The sequence below is a fragment of the Hyperolius riggenbachi genome, chromosome 7, assembly GCF_040937935.1.
Source record: "Hyperolius riggenbachi isolate aHypRig1 chromosome 7, aHypRig1.pri, whole genome shotgun sequence".
Taxonomy (NCBI): Eukaryota; Metazoa; Chordata; class Amphibia; order Anura; family Hyperoliidae; genus Hyperolius; species Hyperolius riggenbachi.
The window spans coordinates 262,831,556-262,851,693 of NC_090652.1; positions in this window are offsets into that span (position 1 = coordinate 262,831,556).

Genomic DNA, 20,138 nt, shown 5'->3' on the forward strand with positions numbered 1-20,138 from the left:
TCGCCTGTCAATGTGCTAACATGCACAGTGGGGTCTCTCTGCTCGGGCTATGGTGGAAATACACAAGCCTGATCGGTTCCGCTCTATTGCGCAGGTGCCAGCCGTAAGTGCCTACGCAGTAGAGCAGACCTGATCAGGGTCGGCTATTTCTGCTAGAGCCCTGGCAGAGAGACCCTACTGCGCATGTGCGCAGGGCAATAGTAAAATATTATTGACACCCAAAGTGTCACTTTTTATTTGCAAAAAAAAAAAAATATTACTTTCAGGAGTCTTTCCCTTCATCAGATCATCTGAATCAGCACTGGATTAATATGCATAAACATTCCAACATGCAGTATAGAGTCAGTCATCAATAAGTGCACTTGCTTGGCTCCAAACATATTATTTATGCTATGAGATATACCGGTAATATTTGCATACATGTAAAAAGGGTGCCATGGTAATTTGGGCACTAGAAATAGCTACCAGTAAAATATTGTTAAAATTAATTTATTAACAAATTAATTTTTACCTACATTTTACTATCGCCTAACCTGACCCCATTCTCACTTGAATCCTCCCTCTATTGATGCCTAACCCTAACCGACCCCCCTCCCCAGCCTAACTTCAACTTCAAATCACTTTATTGTCATTGTGTAACACAACGAAATTACTTTTCATGACAACCCAACGGTGCATATAGGGAACATAGTGATAATAACAAGTAAGAGAAGAAATTATACAAGTATGCCAGGTATTACAGATGTTTAAACAATTTGTACACAGTGTTAATTATTTCAGAGAGGATTCAGAGTTCATCAAGTTTATGGCGGATGGGAAAAAGCTGTTTTTCAGTCTGTTTGTGTGTGTGCGGATTGATCTAAAACGTTTACCTGATGGAAGGAGCTCAAACAAGGCATTTCCAGGGTGAGTGTTGTCTTTGATAATGTTTTTGGCCCTTCTCACGCTGCGAGTATTATACAAAAGTTCCAGTGATGGTAGTTCAGTGCCAATAATGGCTTCTGCTGTTTTAACAACTCGCTGCAGGGCTTCTCTAGTAGCCTTCGTGCAGCTGTTGTACCAGGTCGTCATGCAATTGGTCAGAACGCTTTCTATAGTGCATCTGTAGAAATTAACCAGCAGCTTCTGTGGGAGGTTAGCGCTCCTTAGTTTTCTCAGAAAGTAGAGGCGTTGTTGTGCTTTGCCAGTTAGAGCTAAAGCATTGTCAGCCTAGGACAGGTTCTCTGCGATGGTGACTCCCAAAAATTTGAAGCGGTGACTCCCAAAAATGTGAAACTCTAACCAACCCCTCTAACTGAGAAGGGGGGGGGGGGGGGTTAGATTCAGTTTGTAAGCAAAATATGTCTAGTGGTTGCCTAGGAAATCTTGGATGCCCAATGCTATATTCTTTTCTGATTGTCTAGTTTTGCCTTAGCTGATAGATCTGCAAAGTTCTTATTTGCTGTGATCACATCCTGCTTCAGCACCTGATCATGACTAGCAGATCAGGGACTTATATATCTATATGAAGGCTGCCATATTTCTTTCCTTTTAAACAATACCAGTTGCCTGGCAGCCTTGCTGGTATATTTGGCTGCACTGCAGTAGCGTCTGAATAACACACCAGAAACAAGCATGCAGCTAATCTTGTCAGATCTGACAATAATATCAGAAACACCTGATTTGCATGCTTGTTCAGGGTCTATGGCTAAAAGTATTAGAGGCAAAGGATCAGCGCGATAACCAAGCAACTGGTATTGCTTAAAGGGGAACTGAAGTAAGAGGTATACGGAGGCTGCCATATTTATTTCCTTTTAATCAATACCAGTTGCCTGGCAGCCCTGCTGGTCTATTTCTCTGCAGTAGTATCGGAATAATATCAGAAACAAGCATGCAGCTAGTCTTGTCAGATTTGACTTTAAAGTCTGAAACACCTGGGGCTTGATTCACAAAGCGGTGCTAACTGTTAGCACGCCTGTGAAAACCCCCTTAGCACGTCTAAACAAGCTTTTCGCGCATAAAACTTTACGCGCGCAAAACTTTATGCGCGTAAAACATTACGCGCGTACTGCACAGAGCACAGGGCGCACCGCGCGAAGTGCCCATTAAAGCATATGGGACTTAGCGCGCGTAAAACTTTGTGCGCGTAAAACTTTACGCGCGCAAAGTTAGCGCACGATCTGATTGAGAAATCCGGTGCTAACCTACTTAGCACCCTGGTTAGCGCGTCTAAAGACTTTAGACGTGCTAAGTAGGTTAGCACCGCTTTGTGAATCAAGCCCTAGATCTGCTGCATGCTTGTTCAGGGGCTATGGCTAATAGTATTAGAGGCAGAGGATCAGCAGGGCTGCCAGGCAACTGGTATTGCTTAAAAGGAAATAAACATGGCAACCACCATATACCTCTCTTCAGTTCCCCTTTAAAGGATACCCGGGGCCATATGCAATTCACCTTTTCACCTGTGTTTTCTCCTAGGTAATATTTTTAAACTTGTCAATAAAATGCCTTTTAAGCCCTCAGAAGGCAAGAAAATGATTACAATAATTTTGATAGTACTTTTTCACCAACTTTTTGGTACTTTTTAAGTTGAAAAGTACTGGAAAGTTATTTAAAATCAAAGATGAAAAATTATCTCCTAGGTGAAAACTCAGGTGAAAAAGAGAATTGCATATGGCCCCCGAGGTGACATGTGACATGGTGAGATAGACATGGGTATGTACAGTGCCAAGCACACAAATAACTATGCTGTGTTCCTTTTTTTTTTCTCTGCCTGAAATAGTTAAATATCAGGTATGTAAGTCCTGACTCAGACAGGAAGTGACTACAGTGTGACCCTCACTGATAAGAAATTCCAACTATAAAACCATTTCCTAGCAGAAAATGGCTTCTGAGAGCAGGAAAGAGATAAAAAGGGTCAATAGTTCCTAGATTTGTAGCTCTAGGATACTTCAATGAATGTGTCATTGAACAAAAACAATAAAACAGATAAAACATAAAAAGTAGATTTAAACATAAAATAAAACTGTGGAAGACCTTTAAAAAGTTGTTTTTAGGAGAAGGGAGATAGATACAATTGCTTATTTCATTCGTTTATTTTCACCGCGGGTGTCCTTTAAGATCTGCAGACTCCATCAAATGCCTCCTATAAACACAGTATGGAAAGATAGCTTCTAAAACGGAATACAAAGGAAATATTAAAAAAAAAAACCTAGATGTCACACTGTCAAGAAAACAAGTACCCATATTGATAGAGAAAATCAAGATGTGTATGTACCAGACGCTTACTTAGCACAGCAAAGGGAAAAAATGGCTATATTGGCAGATGGTTCAGTCTCTGGAAGAGAGGATCCAGTCTATACATTGTAACATCACATAATCACTAAATTATGGGTTTATTCTACACTACACCCAACTTGGATAAAGTTATAGTACAAGTAAGTTGGAAAGGGGTTTTACACACTAACGGAGGCTACCTACTACAGGATTACTGCACAGGATTAGGACAACACCTACACGATCAGTGTTACAAAATTCCAACTATAAAACACTTTCCTAGCAGAAAATGTCTTCTGAGAGCAGGACAGAGATAAAAAGTGACAATAGTTCATAGATTTTAGCTCTGGCATACTTCAATGAATGTGTCATTGTGCAAACACAATAAAACAGTAAAAATTTAAAAAGTAGATTTAAACATAAAATAAAACTGTGGAATATCTTACAAAGTCATTTTCAGGAGAAGGAAGATAGACACAATCCTTTATTTCATTAGTTTATTTTCGACTCGGGTGTCCTTTAAAAGGAAATAAACATGGCAGCCTCCATATCTCTCTCACTGCAATTTAAGTGGGCCAATCAAAAGCACTTTCTCCTCATGATCTGGACTGGCCCAACACCAACCTGCATACAATTTGTATTACATTCACATACAACCCAGAATTACCAGCATTTCATTGGCTATCTGTAGTTGGTATAGACTTGCCTAATCTGACCAAGCCTAATAGTGTCTGTTGCAAAATAGTCTGCGCAGCACTACGCACCGCCAAAAGATACATCATCCATTGGCTAAAAAAAGGCTCAGACAAGAAATCCATCTGATGTATACTACGTTTGGAAGGCCTTCTGTTTATCAGAACATTTATTTGTGTACTGTGGTATCGGGTGGCATAAGATGTCCGATGATGAATAATGATTGTAATGGACACTCATATAGGATCTTTCTGCAGACAACCCAATGTGCAGTAAATAATATATTATTTTAATGAGCTGGCTAGTCAGTATTTGGATATGTATTTGTTAATATGACACTTAAAGTGATAGTCCCAACTTTTTTCTTTAAAAATTCCCTGTTTCCCCATTGCCACATCACAGAAATACTACTGCTAACAATAAAAATGCTAAAATACATTATTTACTGTACAAAGGAGAGCCTGTAAGTCATGTGACTGCCTGTGAGAGCTACTGCATTTTTTGGACTATAAGACTCACTTTTTCTCTCCCAAAAGTGGGAACAAAAAGTCACTGCATCTTATAGTCCAAATGCAGGGAGTTCCTGGCTTGTGAATGCCTACCAATACGAACCTCCAACCCACCGCAATGTTGAGGACCTCCTGTATAGTGCCCATGCAGAGAGGACACAGGGGGATACAAAGGGGCTTAGAGGAGGACACAAGTAAGATAGAAGCTGACACATGGAGGGCACAGGAGGACACAAGGTGGACAGAGGAGGACACAGGGAGGCACAAGAGGTACAAAGGGGGCATAATCTACAAGATGCTCCTTCACCATGGATGCACCAGGTTTAGTATATATACAGGTATATATATTTTTCCCCTGATTTTTGTTCTCTAAACCTAATTGACTTTTTATGGACAAGAGCGTCTTATAGTCCAAAAAATATGGTACGTTTTTTACTGCTTCCTGCACCAGAGATAAAGCATTGTATCGTAAGTTAGTGTTGCCACAACGCTTTACATCCTCAGCACCTTATGACTAAAAATTACTATTTAACAGAAGGTGCCAGTGTAGGGTAAAACTAAGTTAAAATCCGTTTAAGAAGGGAGGTAGCAGTGGACTTACCTCTCCAGAAGACGAAACAGCAATATCAGCAAAAGTCAATTAATTTGTAACTCCAAATCAGATATTAGGCCTGGTGCACACCAAAAACCGCTAGCAGATCCGCAAAATGCTAGCAGATTTTGAAACGCTTTTTGTTATTTTTCTGTAGCGTTTCAGCTAGCATTTTGCGGTTTTGTGAAGCGTTTTTGGTGTAGTAGATTTCAGATATTGTTACAGTAAAGCTGTTACTGAACAGCTGTAACAAAAACGCCTGCAAAACCGCTCTGAACTGCCGTTTTTCAGAGCGGTTTGTGTTTTTCCTATACTTAACATTGAGGCAGGAACGTATCCACAATCCAAAAAATGCCTCACCCCGGGAGTATGCGTTTCTGCAAAACGCCTCCCGCTCTGGTGTGAACCACCCCCTTGAGATACATTGACCAAGCGGATCCGCAGCCGCAAGCGGCTGCAGAAACGCTGAGAAAGCCGCTCGGTGTGCACCAGCCCTTACTGAGTCTTCTGGGGAGGTAAGTCCAGCACTGCCACCCTTCTTAAATGGATTTTAACTTAGTTTTACTCTACACTGGCGCCTCTGTTAAAAATTTAGTGATGTCAGTCCATACCCCATCTTCCTTCCTGTCTACAGAGAGCGACTTTTTACCTGAGTGGGGTCGGGTTGAATTTCTTACCTGCTGATACAGTGCTAGCCTATGTGGTAACCCATCTTTGTGAGTACCTTTCTTGTGTCCACTCACGATATACTACTTGTTCCTAACGTACTACACTACTGTGGGCTCTCAATATCTCTTTGTTAGAGATAGCCAGAACCTCTAATTTTTGGTTCGCGAACCGGGTTTGCGAACTTCCACGAAAGTTCGGTTCGCGCGAACTTTTGCAAACTGCAATAGACTTCAATGGGGAGGCGAACGTTGAAAACTAGAAACACTTGTGCTGGCCACAAAAGTGATGGAAAAGTTGTTTCAAGGGGTACCGGACAGGCACAGTGACACTGCGTGCGCTCACGTAGGTAGGTGGGTGCACTGAACAACAGGTAGGTATGTGCAGTGATGGGTATTACAATGTGCACCTGTCATACACACACAGGTACCGTACAGGCACAGTGACACTGCGCGCGCTCACTTAGGTAGGTGGGTGCACTGAAGTGAACAACAGGTAGTAGGTATATGCAGTGACGGGTATTACAATGTGCACCTGTCACACACACACAGGTGCTGGACAGGCACAGTGACACTGCGTGCGCTCACGTAGGTAGGTGGGTGCACTGAAGTGAACAACAGGTAGGTATATGCAGTGATAGGTATTACAATGAACACCTGTCACACACACAGGTACCGGACAGGCACAGTGACACTGCGTGCGCTCGAGTAGGTAGGCGGGTGCACTGACTGAAGTGAACAACAGGTAGTAGGTATATGCAGTGATGGGTATTACAATGTGCACCTGACACACACACAGGTAGTCACTGAATGCGCTGAGCCTGGCAGTGGCACACACAGTAGGAATTACCAAGGCTGTCTATGCAACACAAGTGTCAGTGGGACACACACACAAAAAAATAGAATCAGCCAGGAGCAAGCTAACTAAGCCTACAAGAGCCTAACTAAGCTTTCCCTATGAGAGTCTGCAGCAGCTTTCCCTTCTCAAATAATGCAGGCACACAAGTCCAATGCCTGAAGCTACCTGTCTTTTATAAGGGGAGGTGGGGCTCCAGGAGGGAGTGTAGCCTGATTGGCTACAATGTGCCTGCTGACTGTGATGTAGAGGGTCAAAGTTGACCCTCATGATGCACTATGGGGGCGAACTGAACTTCCGGAAAAGTATGCGGTTCTCTGTGATCGCGAACCCCGGAAGTTCGCCGGGAACTGTTCGCCGGCGAACCGTTCGGGCCATCTCCACTCTTTGTTTGTCTTGCAAGTCAGTACCTTATGGGAATAGCTGAAGTTTAGACAGCCAGGCTCCCTTCTAGCCTAGAAGAATGGGGTGTGGCTGAGACTGCCAGGGTGCAAGACCTTTTATAGGGGTAGGAGATTAAGAGTGGAGACCAGCAGTGTAAACTCCAGCTTGCAAATAAGATACTTTTGGGTCAGTTCGCTAATTAAAGATAAAATTGCCATGCGCACGCAATTGGTACTTATGCTAATAGAGTTGTGCCCCTTGTGCAATTAGAGCAACCTGTGTTATTTCGGTAAAGGCCACATCGCTATGGTAATATGCCCTACTATAGCAATACGAGTATTACCCATATATGGTGGGCTGTGCTGACTGCTCAACACGCATTACTCTATAGCTGTAAGTACCAGTAATGTTGTCAAAGGGGTTAATTCACTAACCAAAATAGCTTGAGTAACCTCCTGTTACTGGCGCTATTTCATCAGCAAGCCTTAAAGGGGTATAAAACCCTGACATAATATACAATAAAAACATGTTTTCCTACTTTTTATATGCCATGCGGTTAGCATATTTGCTTTTGTGCATAAGTATTATTATTCATTTAGAAATTATAGGTTCCCAAAGTACACTTGCATTTTATTCATAACTACTTTATTCATCATCTTTAAGCCTAAATGCTTTCTGATGCTTTCTGATCCTCTCATTGTCTTTAGGAGACCTGGGAGTGTGAGAGAAAGCTTTGTTTACATTCCTCACTTGATACAATTAAACACAAGATAACATTATCTAAAGTTCGGAAGAGGCCTGTGTTAACCCTTAGAATGCAGTTGTAGTAAAAAAAAATGCTGGTTGTATATAATATGCTGTAAATAATCTATTAGAGCAATGTAGAAATGCTGGGTTTCATTCCACTTTAAATGTAACTGCCTGCATGTGACGTGCTCTAATGGCCACGTAGCGCACGTAATTACCCTCAGTCACAGGAGCACACGGTTAGTGCAGCATAATGAGCGGTAGTAAGTTAGACCCGCTATTTGCCAATAACAGGCACTCCACTCGTCCTGCCCTGAGCCCCTTCGGGTCCAGTAACTTTAAAGAATGTGATCCCCGCACTTTGATTGGCCCAATAGGCTTGACTTGCACCTTATGCGGGACCTGCGCCTCATGTGGTAATGCTTTATAAATTGAAGCCAATGTCCAGTCTCCATTGCAGTTCACACACATTAAGGTGTGTGTTATGCAACTGACCACTGTGAATCTCGCCTTGAAGTCACAACGGCATGTGTGCTGCTGATGTCACCAATAACATTTGAATACATACAATTCTTGAATTGAGATTGAACACCTCTGTCAGCTTTAAAACAAATTTAACTGATGTATATAGAAAATGAATCCTAATGATATGCTATTGTCTTCTTTAATGTATACATCTAGTTTCCCATACACACTATACAAAAACAGACTTTTAAAGGGAGCAGGTGCTGTCTCTTGCTCCTGACTGTGTATTCAAAGACTATGGAAAATCGTTATTTACTCAAAATAAATTTAAATGAGTTTTTTTTTTCCATACTGTATGGAAAAGTGAAAGCAGACAAATCCACTTGGACATGATCACCAGCAGCTGGGCAAATACCTTCTTTTCACTAACCCTATCTGTCCTTTCAAGTCATCGTCCCTTTGATGTGTACATGTAAGGATATCAGAGGAAAAGCGCTCATCAGCTTCACCGCTAGTTCAGCTGTATTTTTACTCTCCCTGGTGATGGTTTCTAGATCATTTAACAGACATAACATTCATACTAACAGGATTCCCATCATCTAGTGAGATATTTCACTATACAATAGAGGATAAGATAAAGTAAAACTTGTAATTTAGCTTTACTCTAAGGCATTAGTTCACATTAGCGTTTTTTTGCAGAACGTAACCGGAACGTATACTGTACAAACGGAATGGATGTGAAGGGATCCAATGTTAACCTATGCATCCATTCACATGCGTCCGTTGGTACGGATGCGTTCCGGTCCCTGGATTGATCAATTGTTGCAGGCCCTAATTTTCCACACTAGTGAAGAAATGGACCGTTCCACGGGGGAAGGGTGCATGTGCTGACGCGAATCTGAGTGACGGGAGGGTGAGGGAGGGTTCAGCAGCCGGGCGGGTGAGGGAAGGTAAAATACATACCTAATGTTCTGTAGCAGCCGGCGGTAGAGGCTTCTGTCTTTTTCCATGTGACTAGTCATATGACGCGCTGTGTAGTCACAGCGGAAGAAGAGGAAGCCTCTGCCGCCGGCTGCTACAGAAGATTAGGTATGTATTTGCCGGCGAAACTGAGTAAAAACTGATCCGATCAATCATTGATCAGATCCGTTTTCACTTTCCATTTTGCAGTGCACAGAGCCATCTGGATCCGGTGAAGCGGAGACCGGATCTGCTCACCAGATCCGTTTGGATCGAAACGCTGATGTGAACCGGGCCTGAAGCTAGCCATACATCTAGCGATTCTGATTCAATCAACAAAGTGATCGACTTTATTAAGGAATCAACCTCAGTATGGTTGATCGAAATTCGATAAACTAGTAACCCACACACTACAAACGATATCCTATGCAATTCACCTTCACTAATTGATCTGTCCGATGTTGTGTCTCCATGCACTGAATGCAAAAATTGATTCAGAGTAGATCGATTGACATCTGAACAGTAGCCGATTCCTGTGTGATCGACCGATATCTTGCATCCTGCTTGATTGACTAAGCTGGTCGAATCAACATGATATCAGCCACTTTTCATCAATGGGAACTCGGGAGCACACTCAATTCTCTCTCAATTCTATAAAATGATCAAATCGAATGGTCGACCGTACAGCCAAAAAAAAAAAAAAAAACCCACGAAAAGGTAAATTGTGCTCCCTGCCTTAAAGGAAACTGAAGTGAGACGGATATGGAGGCTGCCATTTTTATTTCCTGGTATTGTTTAAAAAGAAATAAATATGGCAGCCTCGATATCCCTCACACTCAAAGTGTCCTTTTAAAGGAGTCATCAGGGGATATATCGTAAAATAAGTGGTACTTCCCAGGGGCTTCCTCCAGCTCCCAGGACGTCCCTTGCCGCACCTCTGCCCGCAGTCATTCAACTGCGCCTGCGCAGTCTGCTCCGGCCCACATGGCGGTGATTGACAGCGCTGCTCGCGCAGGTGCAGTACAGAGCGACCTGGAGGTCGCTCTGACGTCATCGCCGGGGATCAGGACGGACCTGCGGCGAACGTCTGCGGGCGGAGATGCGGCGAGGGACGTCCTGGGAGCTTGGAGTTGGAGGAAGCCCCCGGGAAGTACCACTTATTTTACGATATATCCCCTGATGACTGCTTTAAAGGGACCCTGGGCAGACTCTTTAATAGCAAATCAGAACTTACCTGGGGCTTCCTTCAGCCCCCCATAGACTTCTAGGTCCCACGGCATCCTCTGGGTCCAGTACATGGTCCCGTTGTGGCCCCGTTAGCCCATTCCAATCGGGTGTGCAGACGGCACAGATGCACAGTTGCGCACGACTTCGTCTGAAATCGCCGGGCTAACAAGGCTGCCAGCGGGACCACAGAGGGGACAAAAAGGACGGCAAGGGACCTCACAGACTAGTTGGTACTGGAGGAAACCCCAGGTAAGTTCAGATTTGCTTTAAAAGGGCTTGTTCAGGGTCCTTTTAAGGCAGCCAGGAAGCATACTTTTGCTTTTTGTGTGTCGTTTTTCCATTTTTATAGCACTCTGCCATCATGTTTTTACATTCCTTTGTGAATTTTACTTTTTGGCGAAGTACTTTGACATTGAAAATGCAGAATAAGCAAAAAATGCTATTTTTTTTTACCACGGTATCTGGAGAGGCCACCACTAGTCTCTCCTGGTACTGCTTCCCCCCAATTAACCTCCCTGGCAGTACGATTATTTCCAGATTTTAGGGTCTTTTCTAAACATTTCAGACCCTGAAACCAGGAAGCCAGCAGCAGCCCCTGCTCTCACCAACTCCCTGGGCTCCAGCCCTGCAATTTTACCTCCATCCACCGGGTGGCGCTGTAACACTTTGGTGAGATCAATGATGTGATCTCACCAGAAAAACTCAGAGCCTCTGAGAACAGGAAATAGAAGGGCTACCGACATCTGAATCACAAGTGAGGAATGTAAAAGCTCCCGGCTGCCTCCATACACTTCCATTAAGCCTCCGGTGGCTAGCCGAAGCTCAGCTCGGGATTACCGCCAGGGAGGTTAAGAGAAATCCTGATTAATTGCATTTCTTCACTAATCAATTGTGTTTCTTCACAAATCTTTTGTGACACCTGTGGCTTCTGTAAACTCCTTGAAGCACAGTGTTTTATCTACCCACCTGCCTGCTGATGAAAGCTTTTGTTTGTCCCATGCACTTGAAACAAAAAGAAAAACCGAGAGCCCAATATAGTGCAGTAAGTCTAACAATTGTTGGCGAAATAATTAACAGATGTGGATATACTCACAAACACGGGTTACCACATAGGCAACCACTTGAAATGCAGGTGGGGAGCATTAGAACCTGACCCCACTCAGGTTTAAGAAGTCGCTCTCTGTAGATAGAAAGAAGGGGACAGTCCCCTCCACTTAAGGTGGACTATATACTGTGAAAATTTGGACAGAGGCACCAGGCAGGTTAAAATGATCTAAAAACAACGAAAAAGGAGGGGTACAGGTGGACTTACCTCCTGAAATGATGGACAATCGAGATTGTTCAAATCGCAAATAACAATTTATTTTGGCACTCCGCAACGCGTTTCCCAGGTATAACACGCTTCATCAGGCAAGGAGTGCAAGCTCAAAAAGGTCCAATAGTGTCCTCTGCCAAAATAAATTGTTATTTGCGATTTGAACAATCTCGATTGCCTGGCGCCTCTGTCCAAATTTGCACTTTGTTTGTCCCATGCTTATGTGTGCAATAAATTAATTACATCAGTTAGAGTGATCAGATTTTCGTTGGTTCAACCTGGGACTGGGGGGGGGCGCGTGTAGCGTGCTGCGTCGAAAAATGGCGCGCCAAAAATGGGTGTGGCCATGACATTGTATGTGCGGAGCTAACATAATGATGTAACAGTGAGGCATAAGAAAGCAGTGTTTACGCCATGATGTGGTCAGACGAGGTTTCGCATCATGGGTGTGCAGAAACTGTGTGATGCTATTTAATAGTATACCATAACCCCAAAGCAGCAAGCATAGTTAACTATGACCATTAAATAATAAATGCAGCAACAGTTACCCCAGACACCAGAAAATAAACGCTAATGTGGGCAAAATTTCAGCACAAAATAAATGCAATGGGCAACATGTCAGCACAAAATAAACGCATTGTGGGCAACATGTCAGCACAAAATAAACGCATTGTGGGCAATATGTCAGCACAAAATAAACGCAATGGGCAACATGTCATCACAAAATAAACGCAATGGGCAGCATGTCAGCACAAAATAAACGCATTGCGGGCACAAAATAAACGCACTGCGGGCAAACATGTCAGCACAAAATAAACGCACTGTGGGCAACGTCAGTACAAAATAAATGCAATGCGGTCAACATGTCAGTACAAAATAAACGCAATGCGGGCAACATGTCAGTACAAAATTAACGCAATGCGGGCAACATGTCAGCACAAAATAAACGCACTGTGGGCAACATGTCAGCACAAAATAAAAGCACTGTGGGCAACGACAGTACAAAATAAACGCACTGCAGGCAAACATGTCAGCACAAAATAAACGCATTGCAGGCAAACATGTCAGCACAAAATAAACGCACTGCGGGCAAACATTTCACCAGAAAATAAACGCAATGGGGGCAAACATTTCACCAGAAAATAAACGCACTGCGGGCAAACATTTCACCAGAAAATAAACGCACTGCGGGCAAACGTTTCACCAGAAAATAAAAACGCACATCGGGCAAACATTTCACCAGAAAATAAACGCACTGCGGGCAAACATTTCACCAGAAAATAAACGCACTGCGGGCAAACATTTCACCAGAAAATAAACGCACTGCGGGCAAACATTTCACCAGAAAATAAACGCACTGCGGGCAAACATTTCACCAGAAAATAAATGCACTGCGGGCACACGTCACCAGAAAATAAACTCACTGCGGGCAAAGTTCACCTGGAAAAAAAAGTACAGTATTTACTCACCTGGCAGAAGACTCCTCTGGTGCGCATCTCCCCCGGACGATCCTCCTGCAGTCTCCCGCGCTGACAGGCAGAGCAGGGCTACGGCAAGATGGCGCCCGAAGCCCTGTACTGGAGACACAAATAGTCTCCAGTAAGGGCTTCAGCAGCTATCTTGCCGTAGCCCTGCTCGCCTGCCGGTGTCGGAACACCCGAAAATAGTAAGGCTGCATTTCCACTTGTGCGGCGCGAATCGCCGCGGTAAAAATTCGCATGCGGATGCGAATTTCGCATGTGGGTCTATGCGAATTTTCGTGCGAATTCACATGAAAATTCGCATGGATGACGATGTATGCGAATTTAACCATGGCAGTGCTGGTGTGCTTTTCCATTGTTTCTATGCGAATTTTCATGCGAATTCGCACGAAAATTCGCATACCCAAACCTCATGCGAGTTTCCTATTAAATACAAATTGTATGCGATTCGCATAGCGGTATGCGATATGCGAATTCTGATGGCTCTGCCATGCGAATTTTTTCTGCACAGAAAAACGCAAAAGAATCCTGACAAGTGGAAACAGTCCCATTCACTTGTATTGCTATGCGAATTTGCATGCAAAAAACACATGCGAATTCACGATAGTGCAAATGGGCCCTAAGTAGGCTGGAGCGGGGCTGCGGGCAATGAACTGGCATGGCGTCTATAGACGCCGCTGCCAGTTCATGCAATAAAGTGACCAGAGTCCCGAGGCCGTTTCCCGGGACCTCATGCAGCCTGGGACATCGGACCCCAAATCCGGGACGCGTCCCGGGCAATCCAGGACATCTGGTCACTCTACATCAGTCCTTATCAGCCTGAAACGTCTGCCGTAGGGCAGGCCTTAAAAGTAGGTAATAAAATCGTCTGCTAAACTTTTAAATGTAAAAAAAAAAAAAAAGAGGTAAAATTTAAGTTATTTTTATTAATGAGCCACTTTGTTGGCATGCATATTTAATGTGCTATTGAGATGATCTGGGTGCTAAAAATGGTGCTCGGTTCACTTCAATGCATGGTTTCTACGTGCAACAATTTTGAACTCCATGCTCTGCTATATCTGGGTGCTGATAAACATCTTCTGTTTTTTACTTATCCTGTTTTTGTCTGTACGAAACTTTTACAGGATGGAATTGGATGTTGCTGTCATAATGAGACCTAATGGAGTTTATGAAAATAAGCTTACAGCAGAGACTGTCATCGTAGTAGTAAAACTGATTTCACAAGCAAATCTCGCTATGAGCGGCTGCTGCTGTGACACTGAAGAGTTCCTGTCCTGTACACAGGCCTGCAGGTGCTTTTGCATACATTTGCCTGGCTTCTTGGTCTGGCAGGTGTTGCGTTCTGTACACAGGCTGAGTACGCCGCTGAATGTCTGACTGACAAGCTCTACACAATGCTGACGTGATAATTGACCAGGCCCACCGGCCATAAAGAGCCATTCCTGGAAAGAGGAGGGCTTGAGGCAAAGCCAGGCTTTAATGAGTAGAAGAACAATCTTTCTCAGGGCTCATTAACAATGAAACAACAGCAAGTGATGACTGGAATTTGTTCTTTATTTATTTTGCATTGTTAGGTGTGTACTTACAGCTGAAAACAGGATCGCAGGGGAAGAATTATGCAATATATCTACCACCCCATCGAGATACATGTTCCGCGCCATAACAGAGGACAGGTGTTTGGCAAGGGGCCATGTTTGCCTCATAAAATGCATAGCTTCTTCTTATAAATCTTTTTTTCTTGGCTGAACCTCCCTGTCCTCACAATGCCACAGAAGTGTCTGATCCTCTTCTCTTGCATTGTCTGCTGCCTCCCCCCATCCTGACGTCACATGCTACCAGGGCCGGCCTTAGGTTTCACAGCGCCCTGAGCGAAACCTGTTTTTTGTGCTCCCCCTTCATCCTCTTCCCATGTGTGCACACACACACACACACGCATGCACGCACACACACGCACAGGCCCATATGCAATTCACCTTTTCTCCTGAGATATCTCTTAGGCCAGTGGTTCCCAACCTTTTTGACGTCGTGACACATCACGCCACATGCTCAGATCTCCGTGACAAGTCACATATGTATAATAGAAAAAATACTATTAACAACCACGATTGGATGGAAAGTGTGGATTATCCTGAATATACTTAAAAACGAAGGCTAGAACATTTCAGGAATATTAATAAAAACAATCAGTGGGACAGTTAGATGCCCCCACCCCCATTTAGAATGATAGCACCGACAATTGGCACCACGCATTTTAGCCGCAGTGCGCCCCCCCCCCAGAAACCCCCCCCCCCAGACTCAGTATAGGTAGGTAGCCAGGTATAGGTGCCCCCAGTATAGGATCTCATGTGTAGGTGCCCTCAATATAGGTTGCCAAGCATAGGTGCCCCCAGTATAGGAAGTCAGGTGTAGGTTCCCTCAGTATAGGTAACCAGCTATAGGCACCCCCTTGGAAGCAGGCGCCCTGAGCGACCGCTCCAGTCGCTCAGGTCAAAGGCCGGCTATGCATGCTACTGGCCTATTTTGAACCCCTACCCTCCACCCTACATATTACATAAATGCAGCGGCATTACTGGTGAATCTAAGAGAATCCAGAAAAAAGGGCGCAGGAGACCTTATGGAAAAATTGGCACCGACATAGGCGCCAATCGTAAAGGTCGTGACTTGCGGCAAAGGATGAAAATTTGAGTAAACCGCAGGACCCACTATCGGGTGCCTCCCGGCCTAAAATGTACCTTCTTTGCTGCTAATCATGGCTTTTATGATGGCCGCAATATGTGGCAAGCAAGGTCTATTTCGGCGCCCAGAAGCTCCTGATTACCGCGGGCACAGAGTAAAATTTACTTTCACTGCCGGTCATCAATTTACCTTTCTTGCCGCAGATCGCGGCTTTGCGGTGGGGGTTTAAGGTTTAATAGGGGTAGGTTTATGTGACTCGGAGGGAGGAGTCAGCGTTAAGCTCCGGGGGAGTCTTAGGGTTAGGCACCACTGGGGGGGGGGGGGTCTTAGGGTTAGGCACCATCAGTAGGATCTAAGAGTTAGGCACGAGGGGTGGAGTCTTAGGGTTATGGTTAGGTATCGGTAGCGTGAGGGTTCTGTAGGAGAATAGGGTTAGGTTTAGTCATAGTAAAATATCGGTAAATGTTACTGGAATCCAGCAGTGGAATATCGCTAATTGTAGCGATATTCTACTAGTGGCAATCCCCTGTGCCCTTGTGGGTAAGTTAGTTACACATTTAAATCTAAATTATCGCAAATACCTTCTGTTTTAGGAAGGCAAACCACACTAAGCATTGCTTTTTTAGTGGGAATGGGGCTTTTCTGTCTCTTTTGGTCCCGTATACTTTCCTAGTGGTTTTGGGTCACCCCCGAGCTGCTTGAGTATTCTGTTGGCCAATAAACACTTGCCTATGTACAGAGCTTTCTGCACACATCCTTGCTAGCAGAGTGCTGCCACAGTACAGGCACAGGGAGGGTTGGTAGTGATTAATAATTTGCAGAGTAAGCGTCGCCAGCAGCCCCGTCTAGAAGTGGCTGCATTCTGCCAGCTCCGCAGTGATGAAGAGGCACGAGGTGGGAATTATGTGCTGCAGTAATAAACTCTCTGAAACGCACAAGACATCTCCTTCATTCAGAGTCCAGCAGCAGCTTCCATCAACTCGCCAATCCCTCGGAGGATCCGCCTGTACATTATGTCTCCAGAACTGACTCCAGTCCCCGGATGCTAATACTTCCCAGCAAAATGTTGCCATCTCAGCTTAAATGTGAACTCTCCATGTGAAAGCCTTTTGTTATGAATAGGTTCAATCAGGAACCTTACAATACCCCAGGGGGGCTGTCTTGTAACCTATGCATGTATGTATGTACATATCAATGTATTTATTTATTTCAGCACAACTCCAGCAGGTCTGAATATACCAGTGCTCAGTAAGTAGGTGCCCAGATGTGCTCTTCTTTTGTGTCAAATAAGCTTTCTACAAACACAATCCTGTTTTACAAAGGTGGTCAGGGCTGTATTTCTGGAAAGGCCACAATGGCCCAGGTCTGGAGCGGCTGCAGCCCCAAGGGGGCACCTGGACATGAAATAGGAGGTGCTACATATGAAAGAGAAGGCTGCAAAGGGGGAGGAACACATAAAAACAGAAACTGATGGCCAAGAAAGCTATACATGAAAGAGAGGGGCTGCTATACATGGATAATACACAAGAAATGAGAGGGGCGCTGCAGTATATGGAAGGGGAGCCCCAGCATATTTTGCCTAGTCGCGGAAAAAGTATAAATCCGGCCTTGAAGGTGATTGAAGAGGAATATTAACCAAGCTAATATTGTGGTGAAACACCTCCCACAGTGTGATGTCATGAGCATTGTCCTCACAGTTTGCTGTTTATGAACCTTATTGCATTGTGGAAAATAACTTCTGTTTCCACCTGCCAAGCATGCAATATCTCCCTCTGCGCATAGAACTTTCAGTAACGAACATTCCGTACAGATCACCCGGGAGGATTAAAGATGTCACAACCAGTGATACATTTCAGAATGTACCGTAAATCAAGGAGAGGAAAGATTTTACAATGGGCAAATACTGACTAAATAAATTATAAATGAATACTGTAAAAATAAGCATTTTTATTCATAATATTATTTTCACTACAGTTCCTCTTTAAATGGTACATGAGGCGAAAATAAAGAAAAAGAAGAAAAATTAAAGTGGACCTGAACTCTTGCACAGGACAGAAGGAAAACATATAGAAATGTACCATGTATGTATTTAGAGAGTTTAGTCATTTTAATTCCTCTTCATTTGTGTCTAATCACTAGTTGTAATTTGATCTCCCCGTGTCACATGACTGCAGTGGCAGATAATAAGATAGGCCCATTTGAAAGCACAGGCTTTAAACAATATGTCTGCTTCCATAAATCAGGAAGTAGAAACTGTTCAAATTTATTTTAGAATTTTTATCAACTGTAACAAATACATGTTTTTATTTTAAGGGTTATTATGCTGTTGTGCATCTTTTAGCACAGAGAGGAAGTTCTGAGTTCAGGTCCACTGTAAGTGATTAAAAATAAACAGAATTACTGAGACATACTCTCCTCACATAAAAAACAAATTTCTGTAGTATAAGGACCTATGGGGGGGGGGGGGCACCAGCTGGATATTTTGGGGTCAGGGGCTTGGCTATTGGTGCGGGCGCTCGGCTATGAGACAGGCAACCAAGAGCACAGAGCGGCAAGGACAACTGAACTACAATACTGCAACTATACTATACTATAGCCAAACTCAGATAACAACGGTATGGGTAAGTTAGTGTGAAGGGATAGGATCAGTGTTATATACCCGAAGCCCAAAAGGTTAATAATCGCTGATAAGGGAGTGGAAATTACATTTTTGCAGTGAAATCAATTGTGGTAAAATGCAGCCTTCAGTGCTACTGATTGGTAGGTGTTGATTATTACTCTCCTCACTGTGTACTTCATGACTGTCCTTAGCCAGGACCAATGTTAGGCATAGGCAAGAAAGGCAAATGCCTAAGAAGACCCCAGCAAGAAGGGACTCCAAAGAGATATTCTTGGCACACTGGGGGCTTGATTCACTAATCATTGATAACTCAAATATCACACCTTATCGAAGATGCTACACCTCATGAAAAGATATCACACCTTGTCAACGATATCACACCTTATCAAATATATCACACCTTGTCAAAGATTATCAGAGTAGCATAGCAAGCACTACGAACCCGCAAGGGCACAGGGCAGGACGAGTACCATTGCCAATTAGCAGGCATAAGTTTGTAGCGCTCGTTATGCTACTCTGATAAGGCGTGTTAACTTTGATAAGGTGTGATATCTTTGATAAGGTGTAATATCTTTTCATAAAGTGTGATCTTTGATAAGATTTGAGTTATCACGGTTTAGTGAATCAAGCCCCGGCTGTTTTTCTCCCCTGTACATTTTTCCCTACCTGGGGATTCACGCGCCACCTTAGTTTTTCAGGTCCCCTGGTGACCTCTGGGTCCTCTCGATTGTGCAGCTGCCCCCTCTGAAAGGTCTGCGCCTAGAACTACAGTTGCGGACTACTGTGCATGCGCAGTACCATCCATGCCCTCCTTAATAGCACTAGCATCGCCAGAAGCACTTAGTGAGGGCCTGAGCCCACTGACACAGTTGAGTCCGCTTGTCAGTTACATATCAGCCCACTGAAGCAGTTGTGTTCGCTTTTCAGTTACATATCAATGTTACAGATGCTGGAAAGCAGACAGAAGCAGATACAACTGCGTTAGTGGGCTCAGGCCCTTAATGTGCAGCACAATTCTTTTGAGTACTGTGTATGCGCAGAAAGCTCCGGGTAATGACAGCGCAATCGAGGAGGCGCACTGATGTTCTTTTCGCAAGTTGGAGGGGGCATCATCACAATGGATGGGACCTGGAGGACACAGAGGGCCCTGAGAGACTACAGAGGGCTGGAAGGTAAATACAAATCTAATTTTGGTCCAATTCAGGTCTGCTTTATAGAGTACTTCCAGTAAAATAAACAGCGCCTGTAATGACAGGCTCTGTCTGCAAGAGGATGGATGGGGGGGGGGGGGGGGGGGGTCACGGGGTTATATACATGACCTTACAATAAATAAAACATCGGAGATCAATTCAAAATATATAAATTCTGTGTGTTATGAAAAACTCACATGAATTTTATACACACAATATGCCCATGATCCCCAAGCATTACACCACCCCTTTAAAACCTGTGAAGGCATATACCTGAGCACCTATGATGACTACTACTGCACTATTACACTAAACTGATAGGACTTCCCACATATGTATCTACAGTCCAACACTATTGGCTTCCTGCATAACTAAGTTGATAGATAGTCTATGCATAGCACAAAACTGTGTATCTGTGAATGGCTTAACCTCTTGCCGACCGCGTCACGCCAGTAGGCGTGGCCGCGGCGGCAGCCCCAGGACCGCCTAACGCCAATTGGCGTAAA